A 20,842-nucleotide genomic window follows, 5' to 3' on the forward strand; every position below is an offset into this window, starting at 1 on the left:
ACGGTCGGCATTACAACAAAGCACACTGCTTACCGTGTGCCTACTACTGTGCTACTTTCCATTTACACTCAGAAGTATATGATATCCTACAACCCATGAGGATCTTATAATTTGTTGGACAGGAAACATACATACACAACCAATTAGTAGAAAGAAACATTACTGTAATAACGTCCTAATTGTGCAGAACAGAAAGTAAGTGTGAAAGAAGCTAGCTAAAGGACAGATTACTATGGGCCAGAGTTAATATCCCGGGGGCCTCTTTTACTCAAATGAGGCTTGGAACTCATCCCTTCCCCATTACTTCAAGAAGTCCCCTCGAAGAGACAGAGAGGTCACTTTCCTTAAACCAAAACACCTGGAATCATCTGCTTCCCCCACTCTCACCATAATCACAACTGACTCCTATTAAAGTCTAAGCTTATGTTCTTTTTCTTCCAATGAATGTTACCAATTAAGCCTCACTGTGGGGGCCATCATATTATGACACAGATGCTTATTGTCAATAAGCCCGAATTATATAAAGATAATGTCATAAACACCTCCTGAGTGGGGGATATGGGCAAGAATTTGCAGGAAGCACTATAGGGAGTCCAAAGGTGACAGATCTAATCTCTGCCTTCAAAGAGTTTATAATGGAGAAAGGAAAATAGGTCAAGGAGGCAAATGTTGACAATGTAGGGAAGACCCTATAGACTATTAAAGAGGAGAACGCCACTAACATGATTATTATGTTAACAATAATCCCTCCAATTAATTGAGCAGGGACTATATGCCAAGCAATCTGCTCTGTGCCATACAGGTATCAGTGCCTTCAATCCTCATGCCTCCACTGTGACTTAGTTGGTAAGATCTCCGTTTACAGATAAGGACTCCAAGGCTCAGCAGATGTAAGGAATGTGCCCGGTACTATATACAGTGCTTAGAAGGGTTCCATGCTTGGTTTAAGGCCCTATTATCTTTGTCTTGAAATTCTTAATTTTATTTTTGAATTTGTGCTTTGTAAGTGAAGTCAGTAGGACAATGGAGCATGAACATGACCAGAGGCAATAAGTTCATTATCTCAGAGATTTAAATGCTGTTATATTTGCATTTAAAACTGGCATTGCACAATAAAAAGATTAACTGTAAAATTCATGCTAACAATTAAAATTTTTAATTTTCATTACTTGGAATGACATTACATAGAAAATAAAAACACCATCAGAAGGTGTGAAAGAGAGACCACAGAAGAAAGGAAAAAGCTTTATATTTTAGTAGCTGTTTTAACAGCACTTTCTTCTGCCTTCTCACAAGGGCCTTGCATTTTCATTTTCACTGGAAATTGCAAATTCAGTAGCCAGTCTGACCATCACCTAGTAAGTAAGAGATCAGGATTCAAACTTGGAGTCTCTCACTCTAAAGACTGCATGAGACTTGAATGAAGCACCTTAAAGGTTCAGAGAAGGGCCTAACTACTAGTGAGTGCGGAGGACCTTAGGAAGGAAAAGGTGGAAGAAGCATGGAGTATTGGAAGCGGCTCAGCCAGGAGAAAGGACCAACTATTCGCTTTTCAGGAATTTTGTGAACCAGTTGCTAAACGTGGCCATTACTAAAAATTAAATTATATAAATTTAAAATTAGTTACATGAAAACAGAGATAATAAATACTCAAAACTCATTACTTCCTAATTATTTTACTGTTATCTTGGTCCTTGAGATTATTTATGCCTATTGCATCTACATGTTGGAAACACTCTGCAAGGTGGGCTACTGCCCATTTCTTCCCAACTCTGCATTCAGTAACCTCACACTAGAAGCTTGAAATCAGCCATGGTGGTAGTATTTACAACATGCAAGTTGACAAATGCTATAAAGTTAGGCTTCCCACCCATCCCGCTCCTCCCAGAGAGCCAGTTGTTAAATATTTACCAGCACACCACTGAGAAGGTACGTCTTCAAGGTATCTCTTGAACAGATATTGTCCTCAAGAACAGATATTGGGTAAAGGGGCTTTAAATGTAAAACAACCTGAACAAATGCATTAAAGCACAAAAGCGAGGCTACCTATTCAGGAAGGAGCAAATATTTCAGTTTGGAAACAGCATTTGATGAGACACAAAAGGCCATTCTGGGCAACTGTTGTAGAGGAACAAAATGTCAAGGTGAAGAGTGTGCACTTAATGCTGCAGGTACTGGGGAGCCACAGAGCATTCTGAGTGGGGGCATTATCTGATGGAAGCTGTGCTCTAAGCAGCCACCAGATCACAGCAAACATTTGGGGCATTTGCTGGGACTTAATTGAGGCTTTTATTCACGTTTCTCACTATCAAGGGAAAATTCTTACTAAGTTTAACAGCATGTCAGTTCGTGGACCCACCCAACTTGCTAAACACAGCTGCGGTGGAAGAATGACTTCTCAGTGAGACAGCAGCCCAAGCCACAGGATCTTTCCTGAGCAAGACCCAAAATACATCAATCCAGGAGAAGCATCATTTCTCTAAGTTTCAGTCTCACTGGATATATTTCTGTGCCATTGTGGAAAGAGTCTGCTATCCCCAAATGGTCACAGAAATTGGAAAGAAATAGGATAAACAATTCCTTATGTAAATTACCCCCAAGGAAAATCTTCCTGACCTACTGGCCAGCATGAAATACTAAACAGATCTCCATGTTCTCAATTTAGTTTTACACATAACAGCCAAGTTTACTTTGTTCTCCTTGAGAGCCAAATGAATTTAGCAGAATTAACATAGTAAAAAGGGATGGAAAAACTAGACCCATCAAGATTTAGATCTGTCTGACCAGGGCCTAGAGGATCTTGCAGCTCACCTGGAACTGAGAAATGAGGCCAACCAGCTGCTAGGGCTTAAATTTGAGGGAGAATAATTTTTCAGTGTTCATCACTGGCTGCGCAAGATGTGTTCCCTGGTGTTCAACAGGTCTATAGAAAGGGAGGGGTTTCGGAAACGATAAATGCTAACGATTTCAAGCACTATGTGTTGATGGCCTTTTTTTGAATTGAAGGATTCCAAATAAAATGGGGACCCCAAAGGACATCTCTGTCCAACTGCCATATCAGTTGATGCCAAAGTAATGAGGCAGAGGCCCAGGGAGCTGCTTGCAGGAAAACTCTCAACTCACAAAGTGAGTGTGAAATTAATCCCAAATATTTCCAGCTGCCAAGATAGGCTCTAAAATTGGTTACAGGAAAGCAGCAGCAGCAACAGCAGAGTAGACATGAATCATATTATGTGAACACGGACATGTCCAATTTCTTCACCTAAACTTACCATCAAATGTGCCTCCAAATCTCATGTGTAGCACACAGAGTCCCACTACATTGCTGTTTAGCTGTTATTTACTGAGCCCCAGCTGTGGGCCAGGCACTGAGCTAGTACTGTTATATTCAGGTTATCATTTGGTCCTCATGACTAAATTGTGAATCCCCTGGGCTCCCATTTCCAGATGAGGAAGCAGAAGCCGAGAGCTCTGATGAGCTTAATGCTCAGCTTAATGCTCAGATGAGCACACTGACTGTGGTCATAAACTAGGGCAGGGATTTTAATCCTACCTTCTGATTTCCCTTTGGGTGCTCTTTCTTCTGCACTGGTACACAAGTGTATACAGTTGGCCCCATAAAATAATCCAGTGGGTTTTCATCTTGAAAATCAAAGATACTAAGGAAAAACACTACTAATATATTACATCCATAACAGGCATATGTGCTTTAGATCAGTTTCCCCATTGTTGGGGTTTTTAACATAAGTCAACTCGAGTTGCAATTTCCAGGTTGGTTTTTGCCCAAAGTTACAGTATAAAGGAAATTAGTTCATAATTTATAAAAGACGGGAAGTTAACACAGTAAGTTTTCTTCTGTTAACAAAGGGAATTTTATTATGTTCCATATAACTTGAAATTACAAAGACTTTAGAAAACAGCTATTTTCCAGGCCTGCTCCTTTAGTAAAGCTACTTTTTTAACAAGGATGATTGATTTATTTTCTATAAATCATAGATTACAATGTTTTCAGTAGTCTGAGCAAGTTGATATTATATAACAATAATTGTCAACATTGACTGAGGACTTTCTGGGAGCCCAGCACTATACTAACCTCTTTACAGGGATTCTCTCATTTCACTTTCAAAACAATTCTAAAAGGTAGGTACCAGTATTGCTCCCACTTAAAAAATAAAGAAACAGAATTACAGAAAGGGTCAAGCAGTTAGTAAGTGAAAGAGCTAGAATTCACACCCAAGCAATCTGACCCAAGAAACATCACCAAGTAACATTGCCTACGTTAACTTTCTGTGTGCACATCAGTTTGATCATAGGCAATATGTGGAACAAATTCTATCAGGAGCTTCCCAATGGGAGGTTTTAGCTCTGCTGACCTTCCAATACCCCATACAAATTAAGATAGGTTTATTTTAATAAAAGGCTAGCATGGATGAACGAGTTAAGGAAATGGAATTCCTGTGATATGGATGAGTTTATACATCCCCGAGGGCAGAATGCAATAGGCTGTGCTGCAACAGGCAATGGCCTGGGAACCAGGGAGACAGTCCTTCTAGACCTGGCTTTCTAAGAAACAGACTTAGGTCAGGTTCAATGTACTTCCCTTTTCAGGGCTCTAGTTTCATCACCTTTAAAATGTAGAGGTGGGAAATATGATCTCTAACACCTAACATAGCTATAAGTGTCAGATGCAAAACTGTTAAATTACTTTTGGATGATTTGTTTTGAACCATCCATACCACGTCTTCCCCTCTACTCATACACATACTGAGCTTCTCATTTAATGTTTGTTGATTTGGAGTTTTTACCTATAAAATAACAGCAAGAATGTTTTTCTTTGACTAATTCACAGGATTATGAGAATTAAATGAGAGAGGTAAAAAGATGAACAATACCAAGCATTGACAAGGATGTGGAGAAATCAGAACCCTCACACCTTGCTGGTGGGAATATAATATGGTACGGTTGCTTTGGAAAACAATTTGGCAGTTTCTCAAAAAGTTAAACATTGAGTTACGATATGACCCAGCAATTCCACTTCTAGGTTTATTCCCAAGAGAAATTAAAAAAAAATACGTCCACACAAAAATTCACAAATGTTTACAGAAGCATTATTTATAAATAGCCCAAAAGTAGAAATAACTCAAATGTCCATCAGTTGATGAATAGATAAATTAAATGTGGCATATCTGTATAATGGAATATTATTCAGCCATAAAAAGAAATGGAGTACTTACACATGCTACTACATGGATAAATCTAAAAAAAAATTATGCTAAGTTAAAGAGGGTACACTGGCTTGTATTATTAATACTGTATTTTTCTATTTATGTGAAATGTCCAGAATAGGCAAATCTATAAACATAGTAAGCAGATTGGTGGTTGCTTAGAGCTGGAGGTAGGCAGCAGACAGGAGGGAATGGAAAATGACTGCCAGTGAGTACAGGATTTCTTTCAGGGAGAAACAGATTGTGGATGGTTGTACAACCCTGTGCATGCTAAAAATCATTAAGTTGTACATTTTATTAGGTTTTTATTTATTCATTTATTTATATGGAGGTACTGGGTATTGAACCCAAGACCTCGTGCATGCTAAGCATGTGCTCTACCACTGAGCTATACCCTCCCTCCCAAGTTGTACATTTTAAATGGGCAAATTATATGTAAATTATATCTCAATAAAGCTGATAAAAAAATAAGAGAAGTTAAAAGTACTGTGAAAGTATAATTCATAAAGGGTAGATACATTAACACAAATAAGGCACCTTTATTTAAGAAACAATTTTGATATATTAATGGTTACACCAAATTGTAACTGGGGCTTAATGACATTCTGAATGCTGGAATGATCACATGACTTTGGAGTCAATTAGAATTAAGTCTGAACACTGGTAATGCTTACTTAACTAGCTGTACAACCTCTGACTAGTTACTTTACCTCCCTCAGACTTAGTTTTCTCACCTATAAAATGACACTCCTGCTTACTATTTCTTAGTATTTCCTATAGCTGAGGGCTCATTTCAGTTTAGTAACACCTGATAAATTCTAATTTTTCTGTTAGAGTGACAATGACATTGAAAAAGGGAGATTTTTTTTTTCCTAGCACCTGAGGCATTCTACCAACTACTGCCTCCTAAGGTGATACAAGACAGCTGATCACTCTACAGTGTTCCCTGGCCCTCTCTGATCAATGGGACAGTGCTCATTCTGTAGCCAAGTTTAATCAAGTTTCAAAGTAAAATGTCATAAGACCCTCTTTCATATATATTACTAAAAATTATGTAGGTTACATGTATTGGATTCCATTTCTCACTCCTTTAGCAATTCTATTAAAACACATGCACAGATACACAATTTTGCCTGATACGACTTGTGCTCTAGAAATTCTCTAAGGCTTGTTAATCAGGGAGCTATACACTGATTTTCTTTTGTACCTTACTGAAAATGATAGAAAATTTGGTGATTTGAATAAAACGTTTATAAAGTTACACTATGAGAAGGCAGAGGGAAAACAAAACTCATATGTAGCCCAGAAAATTCCAGTGTAAAAAGAGTAATTGATAAGTCCCCAACATGCCCTCAATTTTCCAGTACTCGGTCCATGGTGGGTGTCCCGTAAATGCTGGCTGAATTGATGAACCTCAGAGTCAGTCCACCTAAAAATCCAGCACAACTAGGAGCCATACTAAACTGCCTCTTAAATTCTAGACACACTCAATCAGGCACTGTCAGGCTCCCAATGTGAATGGAACTCAAGTGATGTCACATGGAAACAACAGACCTACCTCAATATATCTGTCATCTACTTTAAAAAAAAAAAAAATCTCTCCAGTTCACCTTTAGCCACAGCTGCCTAACGCCAAGCTACAGACAGTTCTAATGACTACTGAAATGAATTTATTCTTCACATGGCTGCCCTTTGGTTAGAAAGACACTTAAAGTCTAGGGGAGACTTGGAAGCAGGCAAGAAATAGGGCATGCTTTCTACTCAATTATGTTATTTGTGATGGCATTTGCTGCAGACTACAACATGGCCAAGTCCTTGCAATAAGGAAGAAGAAAAAGTTTACCAGGTCTAAGCTTTTACTTTGCTGAAAAAGATCCAATTTGTATGCAAAAGAATTATTCTTTTACCAAAAACAATGTAATAAGGTTCAAAATGAAAAGAGAAAGGGCATAGAGATGATTTAAATGTCAGATAAGTATATAAGAAGTGTTTCATTATCTATGTGCTGAAACTTCAGCCAGATAAAAGAGAACTCTGGCTTCTTCAGAGGCATAGCAAGAATCTAATTCTTAGCTACTTTTGCTACTATGTTATTTTGTATAAATAGGATAGAAGACTGGATTACATTCGATTGTGCCTCACATGTAGTAAAACTTAAGATTCCCCAACAACATGCATTTAGCTGAAATTTCTAAACCAAATCCAAGATTAGAATACATTTTTAACCAGGCTACCATTTTGGGTAACTATAAAACAACAGAGAAAGTGTACCCATTCAGTGAAAAATTTCAGTCACTCAAGCTATTTATCTTCATAAAAAGAGAACTACTAATTGCCTAAATCATCTGATGCTTTGAAACAGCAAGGTATGATTATTGTGACTCTCTGAAGCCATGATGGTTTTTCTGGTCTAGAAGTATAATTTTCCTTGACACCAATCTACACTTGTCAAATGCCTTGAAAATTCATATAAAACTGGTTTTAGAAAAATAAATTATTCCTGAGAAATTTCTTTGTACTATATACTGTCAAAACAACCCTCACTTGAAAAAAAAAAAAAAAACCCTCACTTTCATTCTTTCTTTCTTAATGTTCTTCCCAGGAGAATATAAAATGTAGGCAGTACTGGAATATAGACTTTGGCTGGGTCTTTTAAAATATATACGATTGATACATAAAAGTGTTAAATGAGAAAGACAATAAATCATTTACAAGTGACATACAGACAAATTTTGCTATTTCAGCAAAGTTTATTTACCAAATAGACATGTAACTTAATCAGCTGAAGGGAAACTAACTTCAATGATTGGCTAATATAAGGCTAAAAATACAACTGATCTCAAACCTGGCTACTATTTTTTACCCATCCCCCGACACCAGGTGACCAAATTTTTACCCCTTTCCATAAGATTATAATCCTATAGCCAAGTGAAACCCAAATTTTTAAAATAATAATTAATGGACTTTGTACAAAGAACAATGAACGCTCTCACGACCACAGTTGCTCATTAAACAGATCGCTGTTAAAGCTGGAATCTATGGTTGGCAATGTCAGAGCTCATTTTACAAACCCTGGAGAATGCCACAGTTATCACTGCCCAAAAAACAACATCCACAAGGTCTGATCTGAATAGTTTCTAAGTTTAGAATGTTTCAGGCCACATTCTTACATCAGACATGTCAGTAATTATGTAGCCATCCACAGAACCTTGAGTGCCATCTCCAATGAGGGGAAATGATGGATATATGGGCAGTTGGCAGCTGTTCTAAGAACATTCCTTAGCAAATGCTAAGACAAATTATTCTGTGTAATCAATTGAGACATGCTGATAATCCATTCAAAGGTAAAAAGAGACTGGAGACCTCAACAATGCTAACGAGGCTACTGATCACTTCCTTGGTTCTAGAATTTGAGTGAATGTGACATGCTCACAATTAAGTGAAACTGTCAAGTTTTTTCTTTCTATGAATATTCTTTTAAAACACCTGGTTTTTCAAAAGAGTCTATTTCTCTTGAACACCTGTGTTTTTTAATCACTGTTGCATTTTTAGATAAAATACATAGTTATGTATCACTACTATCTGGTAGTACTTTGGCAAGATATATACAGGTCTATATGGCCTAGACTATATGGAAATAATATAAAAGGCAATGAATGGAACTGCCCGGGTTCATATGAAGTGAAACTAGGGTAAACTACGAGCATTTCTACAATTACAGACTGTAGGCACATTATAATTGTAAGTGGCTTTGCTGAGGATACGCTGTACCTGATTTCTGCTATTTTGTAAACTTCTCCAGGTCAGAGACTTTTTTATTATTTTCCATACCCTTCCCATAGTCTCTGGCTCACAGCAGGCACTCAATGAGTGTCTGTTGTACTGAAGTAAATTTAAAAGCCTGATAACTCAGTAGCACAAGTATCCACTAAGACAGCAATTTACAGGAATACTACCTGGGCAATGGAAGTCCATCTCCTATATTCCAGGAGAACAAGACCAAGGTCTACCACTTTTGAAAAGTTTTTAAAGGCTATGTTATTTGTTGGGTCTACCATAGGTAGTAAATTTAAATTAACTATACTCTAAATCCATGCCTTCCAAATGTAGTATTACATTACAATGATCTACTAAATTCATTCAGGCCTTTACTGCTAAGTTTATGTAGTGTCATAAAGTCTGTAATTTAACTTTAAAATACATCATCATAGACAAGGTCATATGATGAGACAATGTGAATCAGCTTAATCTACACTCTAGAGCAGAGTGTCTCAGTCTCCTCTTAATGACCTTTGGGGCCAAATGATTCTTTGATGTGGCGAGCTGTCCTGGGCTCTGCTGGAAGTGTAGCAGCACCCCTGGACTCTACACACTAGATATCAATAGCACCCTCTCTCCAGTTTTGACAACCAAAAATGCCTCCAGACATTGCCAAATGTCTCCTTGGGGACAAAATCACATTTAGAATCACTTGCTTGATACTCTGAGAACAGGGATTGTGTTCTGTCTTATTTATCACTGTGTCCCAGCATTTTGTACAGGTCCTAACACATAGCAGAGATCAACAAATATCTGTTCATTTTGAACTGAAATAAAGCCCTTCTGGTGTATCCTGGAAGGGTAGTTATTGGCTTAATACTACTACCAGAAGCTTCTCTCAGAAGTAGAGCTAGTACTTAGCATACCAGTTGCGATGCCCAGCAAATAGCACATTTCCTTAATTCCGTAATGCACTTTGCTCACTAGGTGCCTTCTTCTGCCCTCCATACATATTTTCATGTTTTTCAAATCTGGATGTATCTTATAGTGCCTGTGTTCATTTAACATGCTAGTTTTCCTTTTTATCTTTCAAAGTGTTCAACTCAATAGTGTGCCTTAAAATTAACAGCTCAGAATCCACTGAAAATATTTTTCACTGGGTATTTTGTTTGGAATGATACCTCCCAATGCCAGAGTTTTCATCCAGTTTGCAGAAAACAACTGTTCCAAGAGCACTCCCTGGCTGCCCCTTTTGGGGCACTGTCTTACTTTCACAGAGGTCCCCTCATCCTCCCTCGTGCTTCCTAGTGGGACCTACTGTAGGGCCAAGAATGAGTTCTTTCACACGATGCTCATAACCAAAACGTGCAGTAGAGTTGCTAGGTTCACTCTAGCCATGATGAAACTGAGTCTCTGAAAGGTTCAAAAGACTGTCTACAAACATGCAGCCAGATTCAAACCCAGACCTGTCTAGTCACAAAGCCCATTTTTCTCAACTTCACCAGACTACAGCTCTCTGGAGCTAGAAAATTCACTTCTGCAAATTTTTCATGTATTTGTTCATGCTTTCAATGAAAAAATGCATTCTGGAAAGGTAATAAAATGTATTTCTTTTGAATAGAGGCTAAGATTGATTTACCTTAATAAAAAATAAAATGTATGTTTATTCAGTCTATTCAACAAACATCAACTGAGCATCCACTGGGTGCTAGGTGCTGTATTGACCTTAAAGGAGGAATAAATGTGGCTCAGTGAGGGACCAAAATGGGGTAGGGGGGATAAGGCATACAACTAATAAACATTTTGTGAGATAGTGACATTTTTCAGCATTACAAAAATAATTCTAATGACTATTTTCAAAGTGATCTTCAACTATAAAACTAGCCAAAAGACAGTAAATATCTATGTAAATTTCTAATACGAACTAGAATTAAATAAAAAGGAAAAAAATCCATGGTGGTTTCAGTCCTGGCATCAGTATTCTAAATTTAAACTTTCTCTGTTAAAACATACAAATAAAAATGAAAACAAAACAGGGTAACTGAGAAAAAATTTAAAATTTTGCTCAGCAAAAAAAGAAAAAAACAAGAATAAAAAAACTACGAACATAAGCAAGTAAAGGTAGTATATATTAAAATGAAATCTTTTCTTGAAATGTCCAGGTTTAGATTTGATCAGGTAAGAGGTCCCTCTAATTCCAACACATTTTTTCCTTCGTTCAAAGAAGCTGAAATAGGGTATATATGGAAGACAGTATCTGATGAGAGAGGTATATGGGTTACAAGCTAGTTTTAAAAATAACTCACTTTCTAGTTTACTTAAATAAATCAAACAGGTGTCACAGTTTAAAATCAGAATCCTCCAATAGAGTCCATTTACCAGAAATCTGAATCCATTTTTAAAGAATAACAAGAGGAAAAGATTATCATCACACCAGTAACTGATGCACACAGACATTTTTTGTTTAAATTCTTGGTATTAATACCCCAAAACGTGATAACGAGCTGAATTTGGATAAAATAACAGGTATCACACCAAACCATCCAGAGAAGAAATTTTTAATCTGAGGATAGAATGCCATCTTGGCACTTTCAGGACGTGCATGAGTGATGGGAAAGATTATAGTTTAGTTTGTGAACACTCAGGAAACAGTTCTTTGTTTCAGTTCTCTAGCATTTTATCATGCAGCCATCATTGTGAGTTTCCTAAGAACACCTTAGAAAAATCGGGTTTAGTAATCATTAGAAAAATTAAGATTTGATGGTTAAAAAACAATTTTATGAAAGATTATACATGTTATTGGGGAACCGCTCACCACAAAACTTTTGGGATATCAGAAATCCGTTCTGGCAGGAATCTGAAAATGATGAGCTGGCCAGTCACATCTTAGTTTACCAATATTCAGGACAACTGGATTTTTCTCTGGTTTTATAACAGCTTTTGCTTGACTAGAGACAGAAGCAATAGGAAGATCTAGGTCATCTACACTACTTTGAAAAGATATTAAATATTCAAGTTTTCCTTCCACTTACTGAAGAAAAACTCAGAGTCTACTTCAGCAACAGAGTTAGCATCAGATTCACTTAAAAGGAGGTTGGGGCCAAATCTCTAGACCAATCTTCTACTAGTTGACTCTTCTACCAATCAAATTTAATTTCTTTCAAGATGAGAAATATTAACTAGAAAAAATCTTAACTAGAAAACAAAGTTTTCCATAACATTATAGACCAAAGATTCTTTAACAGTTTGTCATTATGGGAATTTCAACTGGTTATTTTCATTTAAAGAAGTCTATCCTGAACATTATAAGGTATCTCAGATATGTTCACACATATATTATCAATCAGTACTAATGTTCTGCTGAACATCAAGCAAACTCCATTCCCTAATATGAAACTACTTATCTAGAATCCAATGAATTCCTTTCCTCTGGATAGAAATAAACTCTAAAATTAATGAGACCAAGAGGAGAAGACTTTAGCAATTACAGAATCAAAACTGGAGGGCTAGATCATAAGACATTTTTTATATCACACAACAGTGCATTATTCCATGTCTCCATTCCCTAGATTGTATGTTCTTTGAGAACCAGGACTACCTCCTTATTTAAAGCTCATGACACTAAATATTCAATACATTCATCTGAATTCAACTGAATTGAATTTGAAAAAACCTTCAAAATTATCTAGTCTAAGTTCCTTATTTTTTATACATATAAAAAATGCTAAGACCCAGAAAGATTCAGTGACTTGCCTAAAATCACACAGAAGGTTAGTATTAGAACCAGGGCACATCCACACCCTGCTTTAAGGATTTTACCTACATTCTCTCATTAACTATTCACAACAATCTTTCAAAACCAAGTGGGGCAAGCATCTATGTCCCCATTTTATGAGGAAGAAAGTGCAAAATGCCAAGGTCACATGGGAGGTTTAGAAGCATATTAAACTCAGAACTCCATGCCTTACCTTTTATTCTTAAGGCACAGAGAATTTAAAACATGCCACTCTGCACCTACAAGGAACAAGCGAGGAAGGGGGAAGTGAATCTAGACCAAGTGTTTAAGAAGATGGGATGGCACAGAAGTGGGGAACACAGATGTTGCATAAAAAGAAATAGATATAAGGGGCACAGGTGCAGGTGGCCAGAAGGAGGAGGAAACCTTGAGGCTGGTAGTGGCAGGTCTCTCTATAAAATGGAATCATAGGCTCTGTTTTGACTTTCCATTTTCTCAGAAACTTAGTAATTTTCTTCACTGTCAAAATTTTATAACTTGTATAGCTGATTTCATCTGTAGTTTATAGTCTATCACATCTCTGACATTGATGATTATTTCCCCTGGGATCAGTAAGCTATGATATTCAGAGATTAAGTTGAGATGCTATGCTTATAGAAGAGCCTGAGCCTCTACCCTAACCCTTTCTCAAGTTGGGCAAAAAATGTTACCTGACTGTTGAGAACAACACAACTCATAAAGGGCAGAGACCAAGACACATCACCTGGCCATTCTGGCCAGAGTTTACTGGAATGAAGGGGATCAAAACATGGGCATGGAATAAAAGAGGAAAAGAAATGGCCCAGACCACTTCTAGCAGCAAAAATTTGTCTAAAGATTGCTTGATGTGGCAGAAAGAACAGAGGCCTATTAGTTAACAGTTTGAGCCCCAGTTTTGCTGTTTAGCTTAGTCAGGTCATTCTCTTTTTCTCAATGATTCTCATTTTCCTACTGTAAAAAATAGCAAACTAATATTAACTTGCCTCATGGAATTATTATAAGGGCCAACTAAAATAATGTATGTAATAGCATTTAGTAAACTGTGAGATACAATACAAATGTTAGCTGTCATTGTACTAGAAGAATAAGAAACTTAACATCTCCAAATATTCTTAATTAATATCCTCCAAACCGAGGCCTACAATTCAACTAATTCACCAGGAAAAAATATAAAATTCAGTTTATCTGGAAAAAAAATAGCATGTGAAACAAACTACCATTTAAGAAATGGGGATATCAGCGAATTACAATTAATCCTTAACATCTGTCCTTAAAGAATGCTATTCAAGAGTAAAGATTCGCCAGGTTATACAGGAGTAGAGGGGATAGTCAGTAGTCACAAGGTGAGGATCAAAGGATTTTCAATAACAAAAAATTTTATAGAAAGAATTGTTGCTTTCTGTAACACTGGTATTGAATTTCAGTATCTAAAACAAAATATAGTCATTGGCTTGGGACATTCACATGATGAAGACATTGGGTAAGAAACTACCCAACAAATCACACACTCAATTTGTTCTCAGTAAAAGTCATTACTGGCTAAGACAATGAAGCATGTTTTCTTGGTTGGTGAGAGCACCTGTGAGTATCAACGCTGGTCTCAAGCAGCTGGAGAGAGTTAGAAAAAAAAAATAAGGTTTCCCCTGAGAATTCCCATTTTTGCCTGAATGGTACCAGGGCCACCTCTGAACAGGCAACTGGCTTGCTACACAGAGAGAAATTACTGGGGGAAAAAAACCCAGGATTTCTTTTAGCATCTATCTAAACAACAACAAATACAGTAAGAGCTGGCTTCTAATTTGGGTGAGGGAGAATAGGCTCTTTGTTCCCCAAACCTCACAATTCTGAAACAAACCTATGTCTTAAAATCCACACAGTCAAAGGTTAGGTGAAGATCCCTGAATATGTAAAAATAAGAAATGACACAATATTGGAGTTAATTCGCTTTAAAAAATGATTCTTAACAGAATCCCTTTTATGTTCAGCAACTTCCTAAGTGCACCAAAAATAGAACTTGATTTAAACAAACTTCATTCCTTTACAGCTTTTTCTCAGGAGCACACTGATGCAACTGAATAGGAGATTCTCTGACTGCTGGCTGAATCCCTCACTCCAGCACTTCCTCTCCCAGGGACCCTCTCTGGGGCTGCCCAGACACACATCCATGAGGAGACCATTTATAGCCCACTTGAATATTATGAATTTGAGGTGCTGTGACAGTACCTTTATTCCAAGGTTGCTCCTGACTGTAAGCTAAAAAAATAATTTAGCCTAGATGATTTAGACTGAGAGGAAAATAATACTCTGCCCCAGACTCAACTTTGGCAGCCTTGAACAGCAAGGTTAAATTATGTCCCTAAATTTTGGAGAAGACAGAGACCACTTTGGTTGCTCCCCCACCGTATCCACACCCCTCCACAAAAAACATAAAAAAGATTAATTTCTCAAGTTAGGAAATCAGGCTTCAACCCACCATTGTGTGGTCATAAGAATTACACCCAACTATTCATGAGTTATTAGGCACTGGATTCAATCAGTGAGTGAATTCATCTTTTTTCCAGTGGCTATCTCCACTGCAGCAAAGAACTGGCAAAATGAACAATTTGGTAAAGCGAGTCAATGGTCTTCTTAAGGTTCACACCTAATCAACTATTTAATTTTGGATTTGAATGTATTCAACTAATTTGACCATACCTTCCCACTCATGTCAGGTTGTTATTCACTATATCACATCATGTCCACCTTATAAAGACTCAAGAGAAAAATTCCTCTCAGACCTCAGTATTAGGAAAGTCAATCTGCTATTGAAAAACCAAACAATAACAAAAAATAACATCCAAACAAATTAAAAAAAAAAACTAAAACAAGGGTAAAACGTGTCCTCTGTTCCTTTAAAACATTAAGAATCTTAAATGATTGTGATCCCAACTTGGTGCTGTTGCAAATAAGTCAAATCTGTGGTCCATTTCTAGCAATGTAGGAATATTTTATATATATATATTTCCATCCAAACTATTTGAGACTTGTTTAGAAATCTACTTTGATTTAATGTACTTATGTCTAGATTTTCCAAGGTACTACTGAGATGACTCTTCTGATTAATAACAATTTCTTGCTGAATGTAATTTAAACGGCTTATGTCAGGCTAAGCACAATAAAAGTAGTATCAATTCAGCTCAATTAACATTAGCAAATATTTAAGCGTCAGTCCAAAAATAAGTCTCATTTCAGAACTTTTTCCTCCATATCACCTTAATATTAATGCCAGTAATGTTGATCATTTACTTTGTGTCTGATACTTTGCCTCAAAAAGAAGGTTCTTGTCTTTGAAAGCTTAAAGGTGACAGTAACTAGTTTAAGATTAAACTAGCATCTATTAAATCAAAGAAAATATTACACAGTACTGAATTCAGTGGTAAACTTCAAAGTGTTTCCTGTAAGTGATCTTGATGAGCTTAATAAATGAAGGCTGGAGTTCTCAGTAAAGACTCACTAAAGGTTGCAGAACCTAAATTAGTCCTGTCAAAGAAGACTAGAGTTGATTCCAGGTAAGGCATGTATGTCAGAGAAGGCATAGAGATAAGACTATGTTTTCATAGGCCAACAATACCATGTTTTCATAGGCTACTGATGAGAGCTGTATGAAAAAAGCAAAAGTTAGAAAATTGAAAGTTCTGCAAATTTTTATTATGGAAGGACATAATGAATCAAATCAAAGATCTGAGCTTGGTACCTCCAAAGTCTAAGAAGGGTGTCCAGTTTTTCCAACATGGGCCAGGTCAATACAGAATGTAACTACTTCTCTTTATAGAGTGTAAGGATTTTCTACTCAAGGTCAAGGACCAAATTATTTAAGGCAGGCTACCAATTATCAAACATTTCAGTCTATGTTTAGGCTATTTCCCAGAACAAAATAAAGGTGTTTATTCTTCATTTATAATTCATGACTTACTCAAACTATGAGAGTAAAATTAAAACTGCCACTTCTCTTGATTTCAATCTGGAATCCAGTTCACTAATCCACCGTTAAATAGGGATAAATAACATACTTTTATCCAAAGGAAGTGAACAAATCCCATTTCCATTGCAGAGCAGCCCAAAAACAAAAGTGATAAAGTGTGTGTGGCCCAGACAACAGAGGGTCTTCACCTCTGAAAGCCACTGAAGCACAAGTGCTTTAAGTCCCAACATTTCTGCCAAAGTCCATAGAACCTGGAAAGATACAGGTTTAATACCATGTAATTTCAACTGAACTGGAAATAATGTGGTTTCTAACATAGTTTCAGCAGGCAAATTTAAGGCTGACTAACTCTTAAATTGAAAGAAACATTTTCTAAAATTAGTAATTAGAGGAGGGAAAAGACCAGCATAATTAGAAGCTCTAAAACTCACTACTAAACATAATATTATTTCCAGGATATCCTTTTTTGTCTCAATTATACAACTGTATTTTCTATTTTGAGCCATCCTTCATGGCATCTCATCTATATTATTAGTTAAACTTAAAAAATAGCCCACTATGGCTTTTGAAAATAGAGCCCTTTTTATCTAGATTTTAAAAAGAAGAAAGAGTTACAACCAAAGGATCAATCACAATGGATACATGAGCATCAGTGATAGACTTTTCTCCCATCCAGAGCAACACAGTAGTCAACTGACAGGAAGAACCTCCCTCTGCCACTCAGTAAGCATCAGAACATAAATGGAAGTTTCTCCATTTCCCTCCTCTTTGTTTCTCAGTCTCTAAAATGAAGATAAATCATACTTGACCATTTTCTTTAAGAAAATATGAGAATTGAAAAGATATTTGTTTCTTCAAGAATGAACTCTGTGATTAAAAAAAATCACAATTTAGTATCAGCCTCTGCTTACTCCAATCTCTGCTTTTCCTGATCTATTTCACTATTAGCTACTACTCCAGCTGCTGCTTCATATACTTACATAAGAGTTCAAGATATTGACATTAATAAGCCAATTTTCCAATAAAAAGTGTCCCAATCTGCAGGGTCCATATCCCTCCCAACTTTGCTATTAAAAATGCCAACTAGCTGAAAACCTCAACATCGTATTTAACTCAGTTTTCCTGATCCACTTCATTAAGACCCCCCAAGTACTTTCAATTCTGCCTTCAGACTATCTCCCCATATTCCTATCCTCCTCTCCAATCCAACTATCATTACCTCTCCTCAAATCACTTCTAGGTTACTGAAATAGACTTCAGCTAAACTGAAACAGGGGGGCGAAATTCACTCAGATTATGCTACCTAGAGAGAGCCATTATTAATATTGTTTGAAAACATCTTTTCATACAATTCTTTCTAAGACTAGCTACATATGTATAGACACAAATGTAGACAAGAGTATGTGAATGGTATCATACAATAAATATACCATGTAATTTAACTCTAAAATGTCATTTTCTGTACTTGTGTGTCCTGACTGATCTTCCTATCCTTATTTTATAGAGAAAGACATATACATTGAAGTTACAGGTCTTTCCCATGCTATGGAATAATTTAATAATGATATCCAAAGTCTTCCCAATCTTCACAGTGTTTACTTTACCTAATCTCAACTTTGTTACTCTCCTGTATCAGCCTCTTCATCACAAATAATTTGGTCCATTCATCATCTCCCAGACTCCTCAAGAATTTTCCATTACCATAGATTAACTTCTATTCTTCCTTCTGATTATAAGTCCTTTTTATGTCTTCTCAAATGTGTGCTCTTCCCTCAAAATTAAACACAAGTCTCACCTTCATTTATATATTCACTATTCATTCATTCAACATATAATTTACCATGCATCTACTATGTCCCAGTGCTAAAGATTCAGAATTGAACAATGCACACACCAGCCCCGCCCCTAAGCAATTTACCCACTAATGGCCAAGAAAGACAACTAAACAAGTGATAACACAAAAATGTGATAAACATTAGGTCAAGGTACATGACAGAAAACTTTGTGGCACCTATCAGAAAAAAACTCCTCTGTGAGGCTTTGAGAAGACATCTGGCTCATGATGTCTCCTCCCAGATCAGAATTCCTCTGGCACTTATTTATAACCTACGCTGTTCATTTTGAAACTTAGTCTGTGCTCTCTTACACTGTAATTTACCTTTGGGGTACAAAGGTCCTTCTTCATTTAAACAGTCAAGTTCCTTACAAATAAATAACTTTCTTTATCCTTCTTTTGTGTTCCTATAAATTAGTACAGAGCAGAAAATAAATAATAGTGTATTCTTACTGCTGCTGCTAACACTATGAAATAAAAATTCGGCTGTGACTAGTTATTGCATGCTTCTAATAAGAATTCAGAAGAACTTTCATCATTTACAGCTATTCTTCATATTTCTAAGTTGTTTCTAGAGTTTACAGTTTAGGCAACTCTCAACTGAGACTTTCCTCTCTACTGAGCATTACCACTTAAAAACAATGCTGTGACTCCTCCTGCTAAGTTGAGCCCTGCAGGGCTAATAGTCAGCAAGCCTGGTACCCAGTGGTCTGAAATCGTTCCCAAAAACTAAATAAATAACTGCTTGCTACATTGTATAGCCAAACTCTGAACCTACTCTGATTGGATTGCTTGGTAACATTGATTTCAGGAATGTCAATTATTAGTAAATGAACAGTAAAGCAACATTATCAATCAAGAATAAATTATGTTTGGAGAAAATAAGAACATATTTAAATAGCTCCCAAAACACTAATATCAACTTTGCTTCTCTTGCCTATTTGGAAGAGCAAGCTACTTTGACTGTTTTTACAGACTTGTCAAGATTATCTAAATGAAAGTTTACAGTCATAAAAGCAAAATATGTGGCTCTAATGAACCATATTCTGATTAATGTAGAGTTAAAAGAAAAATAAAACAATCAACAAACCTGGAATCATCTTGCAAGTTAAAAAAAAATTACAAATAAATTGCTCACAAATCTTCCTGATTGTTCTGACTAAGTCAAAGCTTCTGGTAGGAACACTTTTTATTCTGAAACAAAATTACATTTAATGTACTTTTTTGTGTTTCCTTTCTTGAACATTTGAAATTCTTACTCTTTTTCAGTTAAATAGATAGTTCTAACTCTGTTGCACCTTGCGTCAGCTACTATATTCTATTTAATAGAATTCTATAGTATTCTACAGGAATTGTTAGAATTACCGTGACTGTGTTCACTTCAGCAGCACATATACTAAAATTGGAATAATACAGAGAAGATTAGCATGGTCCCATCACAAGAATTACCATGGCCATGCTAATTCCACAACAGAAAACTATAGTGACTCCCAATTGCTTCCCAAATGAATAATAACATTATAAAAACTGGAATTTTCCTAAAAACCCTAACTTTTCATTCAGCATAGAGGTTTGTAACTTGGGCCCAAGAATGGGCTTCAGGGTTTGGTAAACACTCTGAAACTGAAAATAATATTTTGCATGTTTTTATAGATTATTCTGTAGGAAAGAGCCCAAAGCTTTCAAAGTCCCACTGGAGACTCTGACCTCAAAAAAGGTTCACAAGTATAGTAATTTTAATATTCTACTTTCATCACCTCCATCATATTTAATGATCCACATCCATTATTATTTCACAGATCTGGAATTTCTAGCAAAGTCAAGTAAACCTACCTACTGCCCTGAAGCAAGAGACATATGATTTCCTTCACTTAAAATGCCCTAACACTCACAAAGCTCTCTTTGAGATTTTCTCTTCCACCACTCCTCACTGGATCTTACCGACCCAATTCACCATGATGTACCAGTGTTAACCAATCTTCAACTGTGGACTGATAGCACAGCTAACTAACTGGTTAAGGACAACAGGCCAGCCTGCTTGAACTAATGTGGACAAATGTGTTCACAGGGGTTTTTCTATGATACATTTCCCAAGTAAACATGTTACACTTTCCTCACAAGTATTGAAATAAAATAATTTTAGTGATAAAAGCTAGAATAATAGGATATTTTAAGGCAGGCTGGGTCTTATGCCACCCTTTATGTCACACCACATCAGTGTCCAGCTCCATTTTTTTATGAGATGATCTTTAGTTATAAAATGAATCCCAGTAATGATTTCTTTAAAT

At 36.5% G+C, this 20,842-nt stretch overlaps 1 protein-coding gene and 1 non-coding gene across 9 annotated transcripts in view; one reads left to right on the forward strand and one right to left on the reverse strand.

Moving 5' to 3' along the window:
• Positions 1 to 20,842, reverse strand: part of BBS9 (Bardet-Biedl syndrome 9) — a 383,745-nt gene that overhangs the window by 83,455 nt on the left and 279,448 nt on the right. The window lies entirely within an intron of this gene.
• On the forward strand, positions 19,927 to 20,034 carry LOC116154173 (U6 spliceosomal RNA). Its single transcript, XR_004138056.1, has one exon. It is a non-coding gene; the product is annotated as a U6 spliceosomal RNA (small nuclear RNA).

Source organism: Camelus dromedarius, chromosome 7, assembly GCF_036321535.1.
Source record: "Camelus dromedarius isolate mCamDro1 chromosome 7, mCamDro1.pat, whole genome shotgun sequence".
Classification (NCBI taxonomy): Eukaryota; Metazoa; Chordata; class Mammalia; order Artiodactyla; family Camelidae; genus Camelus; species Camelus dromedarius.